Source organism: Ictidomys tridecemlineatus, unplaced genomic scaffold (genome assembly GCF_052094955.1).
Source record: "Ictidomys tridecemlineatus isolate mIctTri1 unplaced genomic scaffold, mIctTri1.hap1 Scaffold_155, whole genome shotgun sequence".
Lineage (NCBI taxonomy): Eukaryota > Metazoa > Chordata > Mammalia > Rodentia > Sciuridae > Ictidomys > Ictidomys tridecemlineatus.
Window position 1 is genome coordinate 291289 of NW_027521361.1, and position 11662 is coordinate 302950.

Genomic DNA, 11662 nt, shown 5'->3' on the forward strand with positions numbered 1-11662 from the left:
TTAGGGACTCTGTTCCATGCTTTCCTAAGGAGGGCCTGATTCAGCTGCATGTCCTCTGTGGGTTCCTGGGCCCTCTTTGGGGGTGGATGTTATGCAACAGTTTCCCAAGTGGAGAAGAGCCAAGATGAGGTTTTGCATTTCTGCTAAAGAGGAGAAGCTGATTGCTTCTCCTGGACAGTTGCAGGTGACAGGTCATTGAGTAATATGTATCCCCCTTCATATTTGGGGATAGGCCCTTTGTCCCTACGGTAATTCTGAGGTGGGTGAAGCTGTTCTAGTGCAGCAGACATGGTCAGGATAACCAATATATCTTATGTTGGACACTATTGGTTGGAGGAGCCATAATTCCAACCTTGAAATGTTCCTGCTTTGGTTTCTGAAACAGTTGTCAAGGCCACTTGGCACACATTGACTCTTATCCTGGATCCTGCAGAAGTTGCTATGTGTAACATGGAGTCACTTTGAGTAACCCATGGTAGCCTGAATCTTGGCTAGTCACCACCTGTGGCAAGTGACAGAACTGCCACCTACATAGAGGATACAAGTCAAGTCTGGTGTTTCTTTGGCCCTGTACCATGTTGATTTCACACTCTGAGCACAGCCAGGCTGATGGTGTCTGAAGAAGACAGCCAATGAAAGATAGAAAACCAACATTGTGACTGTCTTTGGACACTGTGTCAATGAGACTCTGGCTGTTTGTTTATGTGACACAGTTCTCGTGTGATTGATTTCTTTTCTCCTTTCTTTGTGAGACACCTCAGAACTTGGGCAAAACTGCTGGGCCTTATTAGGACCCCAGAAAAATGATTTGACTGGAAGTCGAGGTTCCCTCATGAGTGATTTCTCTCTCCCGTCTCTCTGGGTTGCTGTAGGTCCTTCTCACTCCCTCTACCATGGATATGCATCTCTTTGACTTTACAGAGCCAGGAAACTTCTCTGACATTAACTGGCCATGCAACAGCAGCAACTGCATCCTGATTGATACAGTGCACTGCCCAACCATGCCCCACAAAAGCATCTTACTCTACACACTTTACTTCATTTACATTTTCATCTTCGTGATCGGCATGATTGCCAACTCTGTGGTGGTCTGGGTGAACATCCAGGCCAAGACCACAGGCTATGACACCCACTGCTACATCTTGAACCTTGCCATCACGGACCTGTGGGTTGTCATCACCATCTCCGTCTGGGTGGTCAGCCTGGTGCAGGACAACAAGTGGCAAATGGGTGAGCTTACCTGCAAGGTCACGCACCTCACCTTCTCTGTCAACCTCGTTGGCAGCATCTTCTTCTTCACATGCATGAGCATCGACCACTACCTCTTCATCACCTACTTCACCAGCACCTCCAGCCGCAGGAAGAAGATGGTGTGCCACATCGTGTGCGTTCTGGTGTGGCTGCTGGCCTTGTGATTGTCTCTGCCCAACACCTACTACCTGAAGACTGTGGTGTCTGCTTCCAACAACGAGACCTACTGCTGGTCGTTCTACCCTGAGCACAGCATCAAGGAGTGGCTGATCGGCATGGAGCTTGTCTCTGTTGTCTTGGGCTTCATTGTTCCCTTCTCCATCATCACTGTCTTCTACTGCCTACTCTCCAGGGCCATCTCAGCCTCTGGTGATCAGGAGAATCAGAGTATCCGGAAGGTCATCTTTTCCTATGTGGAGGTCTTCCTTGTGTGCTGGCTCCCCTATCACGTGGCAGTGCTACTGGACATCTTCTCCATCCTGCACAACCTCCCCTTCACCTGCCAGCTTGAGAACATGCTCTTCACAGCACTACATGTCACACAGAGCCTGTCCCTGGTGAACTGCTGTGTCAATCCTGTGCTCTACAGCTTCATCAACCCCAAGTACAGGTACAAGCTGATGAAGGCCTTCACCTTCCAGTATTCTGCCCAAATAGGCCTCACCCAGCTCACCAACACCTCCAGAGTGTCAGAGACAGAGTACTTGGTGCTGGAGCAAAACTCCAAATGACCTGATGTGCAGAGGCCACGTCATGGAGCTTGTGAACATGGCTTATGGTCTTCATAAGAGAGCAAGGGAGCTTTGGGTCTTGATGCCCAAGTGACACAAAGAGGAGAAGGCGTGACATTGTGCATCTTACTCTCTATCTACTGCTGTCTGTCAAAGTCAGCTTCAGGAAACACTTGAATGGACATCTATACAACAGAAACTTCTGCTCTTCCTGAAATTTTTATATGTTGAATTTTATTTACGTCTTCATTTTCTCACTATTGGCATACTGCATAAAAAGTATTGGAAAGTTAAATGTATTTTAAATATTACATGGGAGGTATAATCCTACTCAGATTGCTGTAGTTTTAAGATTAGTTTGACTTTAGTTTTACTAAGGGTGTCATTTTTAACTAATTTAAAGTTATGTATTTATATACATGTATATGCATATATATAAATGTACACCATTCTTCACTGAAATGTGTTCTTTATAAAAGTTTTCTATCTCCGTGGTTGGTTGTATTTGCACAGGATATGGAACAAAAATGGCTTCATAATGCTGTTTGGGATGTTAATAGTTTTGCAGAGTTACATTTAAAACAAAAGAAGACTATTACAGGCTACAAACTTGTGCATACAATGAACAGAGTTCTCTTAGTCTGTAAGTTATTTCTTTAATAAAGAACTTTGTTTCCTAAAAGTGCATTCCTGAAAGTGGGAAAGTGTGCCGGCATTGAGGTAGCATTCATGATGTTGCTATGTGGACACACCTGGCACACACAGTCAAGCTGAGCAAGAATAAAGAGAGAACTGCCACAGAGCAAACTGGAGGGTTAGTGTGGGTGAGTGGCATGAAAGGCACAGCATTCAAAGTGCTGAGTGTGTTTTAGAAGCTCCTCAGGTGGTGTTGGGGAGGGAGGTGATGGGCAGATGTCTGGAGGCGGAAATGCAGGAAATGTGAGCCTGGATCGGCCAGGGATCCTCTGCTCCCAGCACCAATGTGACATCTCCTCACACAATCCCTGCTGAGGGTTGAAGGCAGCGCTGCTTTTACATTCTTAGCAGACCTAAGAAAAAGCTGCAAAGGAAATGCATATTTTCTACTTACCATAGACCAACTAATTACATTTGTCCCCTGTCATCTGCACCAGATATGTCCCAAGATCCCCTGAAACCTGGAAAGTACCTGACTCATTATGTATACTTTATGTATTTACTACGCATTCTCCTAGACATACACATTTACCATACAGTTTAATTTATAAAGTAGACACAGAGATCAACAATTTTGAAAATTAGAATGACTATATAATTTTCTGTAATAAAAGTTATTTAAAACTTAGGAATTATGTATTTCTAGAGTATCCATTTAGCCTTTTGGGGGGCTGCAAGTAACTGAACTGCAGAAAGTGAGCCTGTAACAAAGGGAAGGCTATTGACTGTGCTTGAGGCAGTAACCAAACTCTGGCTTCTGCATTTCCACATGAACCTTCACTGGGAGGACTCCTTGGAGGAGCACTTTCAGAGCCACAGGAGCCACAGACTTCTACAGACCTGGCTTTTGGGTAGGAGCTCAGGGAAGTGTTCTTCCCATCTTAGCACAGGTGAGGCCATCCACAGGTGGGTCTTCTTGAGATCCAGGGGCTACTGCCCTTTTGGAATGTCCCTGAACATATGGGCTCACCAAAACTCACAGCCCAGGGGTCCCTCGGGGTTACAGATAGCACCATTTGCAAAGGCTGCCCAATCTGAGTTCTGAGGCCAGGCATTGTGGCATGCTGACTCCAATATGCTTGACACATGTCCACAGGTGCATGCATACTGTCATGAATGCTATAATAACAGCAGATCAATAAGTGAAAATGCAAGAGAAAGGAAAAATAACACAAGGAGCACACAAAGTTGGGGGAAATCATAACATGATAAACACTTATTACCATTAAAACGGGGCCATGTTTACCCTGAGGCTTCTAGAGGTCAAGTTCAAACAGGAAACTCCCAACCAGTGAATTGAGGAGGAGAATGGAGAACAGAAAAGCTGAACTTAAGTTGAGTGTTCAGGCCCCTCCCACTCAGTGTGGACCCCTCCTAGCCCAGGAGTTCAGGCATATAGATGCATAGTGCTGGGTTCAGGTGGAGTTCTTTATCCATTCACAGACGTCTCCTGTGCCACCCAGCTTTAGTGATTCCTATTGCCCTTGCTTAGTCGGACCATGGACTACTTTCTTACCACTCTGTAGAGCCAGGTGACCACTCAGTAGCTTACACCCACTCTGAGGTGCAGAGCAGTTAGGAGGTTTGTGGAGAGCAGGCTGTGCTGGCTCCAAGCCATTCCACACTATGCAGAAGAACACTGCCCATACCTGAGCTACCTTGTTTTATAAAGCAGCAGATTTTCCTGGGCTACACACTTCTGAGTGCAAGTGATGAGGCAGAATGACTCATGCCTTGACAGACCAAGTGGATAACCACCAGATGCTGGACATACAGAACTTACTGGAAAGAATTAACCCAACTGGGCACAATGGTGCATGTCTGTAATCCTAGCCTCACAGGAGGCTGAGGTAGAAGGATCACTGATGTCAGACCAGCCTAGGCAACTTAGTGAGTTCCCATCTCAAAATAAAAAATAAAACTCTGACAGGTAGCTCAGTGGAAACATGCCATGCTATGAGCTTCAATCCCCAGAACAACATCATGGAAAAAAGATGAGCAACTGAATAAGAAAAATATTTAGAAAGGTCATACCTGACATATGATTTGTATCTGGAATGTATAAATGCATATAGAGATGTATACACAATTAAAATTATTGAGGTGTACGTGTGGTGTGTGTGTGTGTGTGTGAGTTTATGGATAAAATTTTATTTTCAAAATTAACCTTTAAATTATGTTTTTTTTAATATTTATTTTTTAGTTGTAGTTGGACACAACACCTTTATTTTATTCATATATTTTTATGTGGTGCTGAGGACCGAACCCAGGGTCTCGCACATGCAAGGCGAGCACTCTACCGCTGAGCTACAACCCCAGCCCAACCTTTAAATTATGTTTAATTGCAGGTGAATATTTATATTGTTTGAAACTTTTTGATTGTTTTGTTGTCCTGGTAGTTGTACACAGGGACATGTGTGTTCTTGGCAAGAAAACAGCACTTACATCACATCCCAAGCCTTTTCATGTTTGAGACAGGATGTGTATATATTCCCTGGCTACATGGAAAATGACATCAGCCTGCCTCAGCATCTCAAAGATCTGCAAATACAAATGTGGCCCTCTTCAGCCAGGGCATATTGAGTCATTTAGGGAGTAATTGGACGGAACCAATACTCCAGAGACACTAGAAGTTATCATGGACAATGCATATGGAAATTTTTCTGCTGAATGAAATATTAAAATTACAATGGAAACAAGGAACTTCACACAGTGTACTATGTCATGTTGTAATAGTAATTTTCCAAGGAACACTGCACATCATTTTTTGTGTTCACACACACACACACACACACACACACACACAACACACACACACACACAAGAAATCACACATATACTTTTACCAGTAAGCTCCACTCTCCTTTACTTTCCTTCCTCTTCATTTCTTGTATTGGGATGCACACTGTTTTTTTGAAGCCTCCTTCCTTGTGCCTATTATACCTGACATATATTGTCTTTGCTTCCCTGGTGCTACCTCAGATATTGATCTGCTTTTGTACTGGGTAGTAACTTCTTTCCCTGTAACTTATGCCTTTCCCTCTCTAGTCCCTTAGGGTATAGACTTCAGAGGGCTGCTTTTCCATCACAATGCTGTCAACAGTTTATATATTTCCACCCAAAATTGGGTGTGAGGTAAGAGTCTGATCCAGTATCAGGTGCCATGGAGGGTGACTGTTCTAGACGTAGGGATGTACAGAGACTTGATGAGTGATGGGATCAGCCAGAGGCAGGGAATGTTGAAAGTGCAAAAGGCTCAATCATAACACAGAGACAAGGATTAACTCTATGTATTTGTCTGATGGTAATACAGGTATGATGTTGCTCATGGCTGGCCTGTTGAACCATGTCACCAGCCTTCCTTACCATGTAAACATTCTTGCAAGGAAACATGGACCATTTGGGGTCAGCACCTCATCTATCTTATGATTCCTTTAATGTTTTCTGGAACCTAGTCTGAAGCTTAATGCAGCTTTGTCTGAGCAGATATTAACAGTGGTCAAAGGGATTAGGGAACAAAAAAATACAAAAAAAAAAACAAAACAAGAATGTCCACGAATCACCCCACACTGACCTGATCACACTGGGCCATTATTCAATAATACAAAGAATGTATTTGTTCTTTAAGTCATTGTACTATTGGATTCCTTGCTATAAGAGCTTTGTTCTTACCCTAAAACATGCACTCCATATTCTATTCATAAAAGGAAGCTGTGTTTATTAGCATTCTGCTGAAAAAAAATGAGAGCAATAATGAAGTTTAACTGCATAATAAAGAACTAGGATGGCATAAAACTTAAAACAGAATATGTGCATGTTTGTGTGACATACACATCAGTTAATTATTCTTTTAATAATATCCTTTAACCAGAACTTCCATGGGGTACTTTTCATTGATATTCTTTACTTAGTCCACAGTCCCCTTAATAAATGATAACCTCCTTCCCAAGTTCAATACTGCATTGCTCATATTCTGTGTCTCATTATAGTGTGTGACCCAGTGTCAAACTTTCCTTTATGAGAAATTTCATTCTCAACTATCAGTTTGCCTTTTAAGTACATAACAGTTACTTTTCTTGCCTTTCTAGCTAGCTACCTTTTCAAAGAGAATCTTTCTTAGAGTCATTTTTTAAAATTTATCCTTTTTGTGTTACATAATTTCCTCAGTGGTTCATGTTTATTTTCCCATTCCTCAGATTATGAGTCATATGAGGATGGTTCTCATTTCTATGTCTAACTTTTATGTCTTGCATTTCCAACTGCGTAACATATATTTTCAAGTAAGTGTTCAGCCAGAAAAGCAAACATAGATATTCATATATTGGAAAGATTTTTACGTCACTTAGTAGCAGACACTGTGCTAGGCATTATAATGACCAGTAAAAAGCATAAGACCCCTGCCCCAAGAAGCTTATATGCTATGGGTCAGGAATTACCTAAAGGCCCTATGGGAAGGGGAACAGAAAGTCCAAGGATGTAAAGATCAGGATCTTTCTAGCTGAAGGGGGAAGTAATGGAACACAGAAGAAGCAGGCACAGGATAGATTTGCATGTCTTGTAAGCCAGAAATGTTTAAGCAAGCTTGGTCATCTTTGCCTTGAAAAGATTACTGTGGATCTGGGAATGTATCACATGTTTGGAGAGCAAAGGTGAGTTAAAGATAAAGGTTATTTGCAATTTTTGTAGGCAAAATGGACAGGATTGGTTTATAAGTGAATATAGAGTGGCAGGTAAGAGATGACATGAATCATTTCAAAGCTTCTTGGCATGGACCACTGGAAGGATTGTGGTACCATTCACTGAGGTGGGGACTGTTGGACAAGGACAAGGGGTAAAAGCTAAGATAGGTGCTAAATAGGCAGCTGGATATCTTGACTGATACTTTATAGTATCTGGTGTGGAGATATGATTTTTAAGTTTTCTATGATGATGATAACAAGGCTTGGGTGTGATTTCCTAGGAAAAGAGTATATAGTGAAAAGGAGCAAAGTCAAGACAAAAATTCCAGAAACAAAGCCCTAAGTGTTAGAGATTGTGCCAGAAGATATGGCTGAGTAGGAGGGGCCAGAGTAGCAGGAGAAAAACCAGTGGTGGAAGACAATGTTTTCAGAAGGAGGAAATACTCAACATTGTACATGCAGCTCAATGAATTAAGGAAGAATTCCAAAATAATCAAAGGACCTAGTGGAGTAGAGGCCTTGAGACATTAATACTACAGATGGAATGATGGGTGGAAGCCAGTTCAGAGATACCTGAAAAGGGAGGGAGAGAGAATAAAAAGAGAGGGCCAGCATATGTAGCTCTGGAAGGAAGATGAGATAGGAAAGACTCGAGGAGGAGACATGGGATCCATGGTGGTGTGTCTTAATGGGAGCTTCTGGGAAATGTTTAAATGTGCATTGGAAGGGTCCAGTTAGGAGGAAAATGGAGATTCATAAGTTTTCTGAGAAGACTTTGCTTCGAATTCCCAACTCTCCACTCTTCCATAGTCCTCTCAGATTACCCCAAATGGAGATTTCTATTCCAGTACAAGTGTGAATAGAGTTGTAATCAATATTTTAATTTAATTCTTTCAGATTTACCCAAATAGAAATTAAAGGTGTTTACTGAGAGTGATAAAAATTCTGTGAATGTTTATGTGTGAATATGTGCACATTCAGGCATGTTTGGGAAGGGGTGTTTGTAAAAGTTTCAAGACTCTAGGGAAGTAGTGTAGTCATATGTCACTAATTTGAAGTTTTGAAAACAATTCCAAAATCAGCTTTATCATTCATTTATCTTTCACATAAAAAGTGCACACTTTGAAAACCTTAAATTGTTATCACAACTTGAAGCAAAACAATTTGCAGGGAAAAAAGGAACTCTTTTTCATTTAAATCAGTCTTGTTATTTGCAGGAAAGACAGCAGATGTCATAAAACTCGAATATCTAAACTATTGTTTATCAAATGTAAATACAAATATACTTAAGGAAAGCAGCTTACATCAAAGAAGAAGTCTATAGCATACTGTCACCCATACTTAATAGTCCACATGGAACTCCTTCTTAACAGGGACTTGGAAGAAGGTATGTGAAAGAATGCTAAGGAAAGCCATCTACCCTCAGGGGTAGATGGGGTTTAGTCATGGTCCACCATTCTGTCCTGCCACACCGAATTTTGTTTCCACAATGCTGACAGGTTGCCTCTAGAGCAAGCCTGGCACAGAGTCAAACAAAGAATTGCTGAGAAGACTGGATCATGAAGAAATTTTACTGTGACCAGAATCTGAAAAATTATATACAGTACCACTGGGAGCCAAAGGATGACCTGCATGAGAAATAAAACGACATAAGTTAGACATTCTAGGTTCACAACATCAGAATGAAGTCCACCAAATACAAGCAACAAAGAAAGTAGCCATGGATTATCATCATTGAAGTAGGGTTTCATTAACAAAGTGAATACAACATTAAAGTAAGTGTTTAATCTGATGGAGCGAAATCATGTAATTAAATGTTAAAAAGGGACACATACATCTGTATTTGTGTGTATGTGTGTGTGTGTGTGTGTGTATGTATACTGCCCTGAGTGTATTTATACTGTCATAAAGCTATGAAATGATGCAGAAACCACAGCATAACTTGAGTATTTTTAGCTCCCTTGGCTTTGAGTTACACTACTATTATAACCCATAAAGGGACACTGGGTCTGGGGGCAATTACACACACCTGAAATCCCAGCAGCTCTGAAAGCTGAAGCATGAGGATCATGAGTTCAAAGCCAGCCCCAGCAAAAGTGATGTGCTAAACCACTCAGTGAATCTCTAAATAAAATAGCACATAGTACTGTGGATGTGACTCAGTGGTTGAAATCCCCTGAGTTCAATCCACATCACCCTCCCTAACAAAAGTAGAAATTGGGCTGGAGACAATTTACAGTAGTGCTTGCCTAGCATATAACCATGGCCTCGGTTTGAATTCCAATATTGGGAAAAAATTAAAACAATTGAGTAGACCTGAAAGTGAGATTTTTTCCAAACTTCAAAGTCATTAATCTTGTTTTTAATTTTTAGAGTGATAAGTGCAGCAGAGAAAAATTCAACTGAAGATTGTCTTCAAAAAACAATAAGAAATAACACCTGAAGAGTGTCTCTTTGGAATTTTGCTACTTATTTTTCAACATTAAGAATGTATTAGCAGGATGGGGTTGTGGCTCAGTGGTAGAGTGCTCACCTAGCACATGTTAGTCCCTGGGTTCGAGGCTCAGCACAAATAAAAATAAATAAATAAAAGAAATGTATTGTTTCCAATCACAACTAAATAAAGAAATACATAAATAAGTGAAGAATGTGTTAGCTGAATCACATAAAAAGTTAATTGTTTAGGATACAATGTATACTTTCCCCAAGACCATCATTGTAAAATGCCTCAACACATCTCCATTTCCTGTCCTAAACAGATCATATAACATTAATGCAGAAGAGCGCTTTGAAAATATAAAACATGCTGATACTCCAGATTTATTTTTTTCATTATATTAATATGAGTCTTGATTATCTTTTTGTTGTATTTTTAAAGAGACTACATTTTAGGCAATCAGAATCTTTTCCTTCTATGGATTCATTCTTATATTAAAAATAGTTAATATTCTTCCACATAATTCTCCAGGTTCACCATATCCTTAAATTTCCTTTGTTACTAAGATATTTCTGAAAATATCAAGGAAGAGGCTTGTCTTGATATGTTTAATAGAAAAGAAAAGCAAACCTTCTCAGGATTTACTTTTTTCTTTTCTATAATGTATTAAGGACACCACAGTAGATATATATCCTAAATATATTATTTTATGTATAAATATTTAGAATATATATGTATTGTAAGGGCTCCTAACTGAAGTATGTTTCCAACTATATAATAGTCAGGTACTTACTCATTTAGAGTTTACACCTGGGTTTAAAGATTTAACATATTCTTATATGAAATATCTTTTATAAACAAAAACTACAAATTCTAATAAGAAAGATTTAAATCCCTCCCTGAAATTTTGCTAAAAAAGCCCAAACCCAAACCCAAACCAAAAGCAAAACAAAAAACAATAAGAAAGAAAACACTGCTTAGAAAAATCATCACTCAGATGGAGCACCTGACATTGGAGGAATTCTCCCATTTCCTTCATCTATTGAGATGAAGCAAAACTGGGGTGAGAAAGAGAGGAATCATCCCATGGGTTAGTGGTGCCTTGGTTTTCTAATTACTGTTTTCACTCTCAAGAGAAGTTGAGGTACTGGTTAATACCCAGAGCCAGAACATCTTAGCTGACTTCCACTACCACCTAACAACCAGATGAGAAATGAATTGAGACATATCCACCATTTAACAAGGGCCTAGAACAGACAACCACACAAAATGCACAGATGCCTGAAATGTATACAAAAAGAGCAGCCATTTGTTGAGTGAGTGAAATCTAATAATTGATTAACCTTTTAGATCTTCCTCGAAAGAAAACTAATTCTTAGCTCTTTTACTAATGATTGACACCCACACTTTTAATTAAAGGGCAGGAGGAGGAAGGAACATGGAGAGTTATGGGGAAGAGAATTATCATCTATTTTAACATAAGAAAGTATCCATATAAGGAGAATATTTACATTGCCTAAAACACAAGACCCATATTAACACAGTGGAAATATAAATCAGGAACATCAGTATTTTGTTGTTTCCAAAGAGCTTTTTTTCTGTATTAATGTTTTTTGATCAAAATAAGTTATAAGGAATTTTCACATAAACAGTATCTTTTATACACAGGGCCAATATAAACCTTAAATTTTAGAATGATTTTATATTTATTAATTTAATTCTATGAAGTATAAGAATAATATTAAAAAGAAATAAAAAAATTCCAAGTCTATTCACAGAGGGCAAAAACTCCATTGAACATCATAAAAGAGATAATTAAAAATTATTATAATATTAAAATTCTATAATATGATACAATATAGTAATTC

At 39.7% G+C, this 11662-nt stretch overlaps 1 pseudogene; it reads left to right on the top strand.

Annotated features, from left to right (window-relative positions):
• Positions 1-893: 893 nt before the first annotated feature.
• On the top strand, positions 894-2157 carry LOC144372742 (atypical chemokine receptor 3-like; annotated as a pseudogene).
• The last annotated feature ends 9505 nt before the right edge of the window (positions 2158-11662 follow it).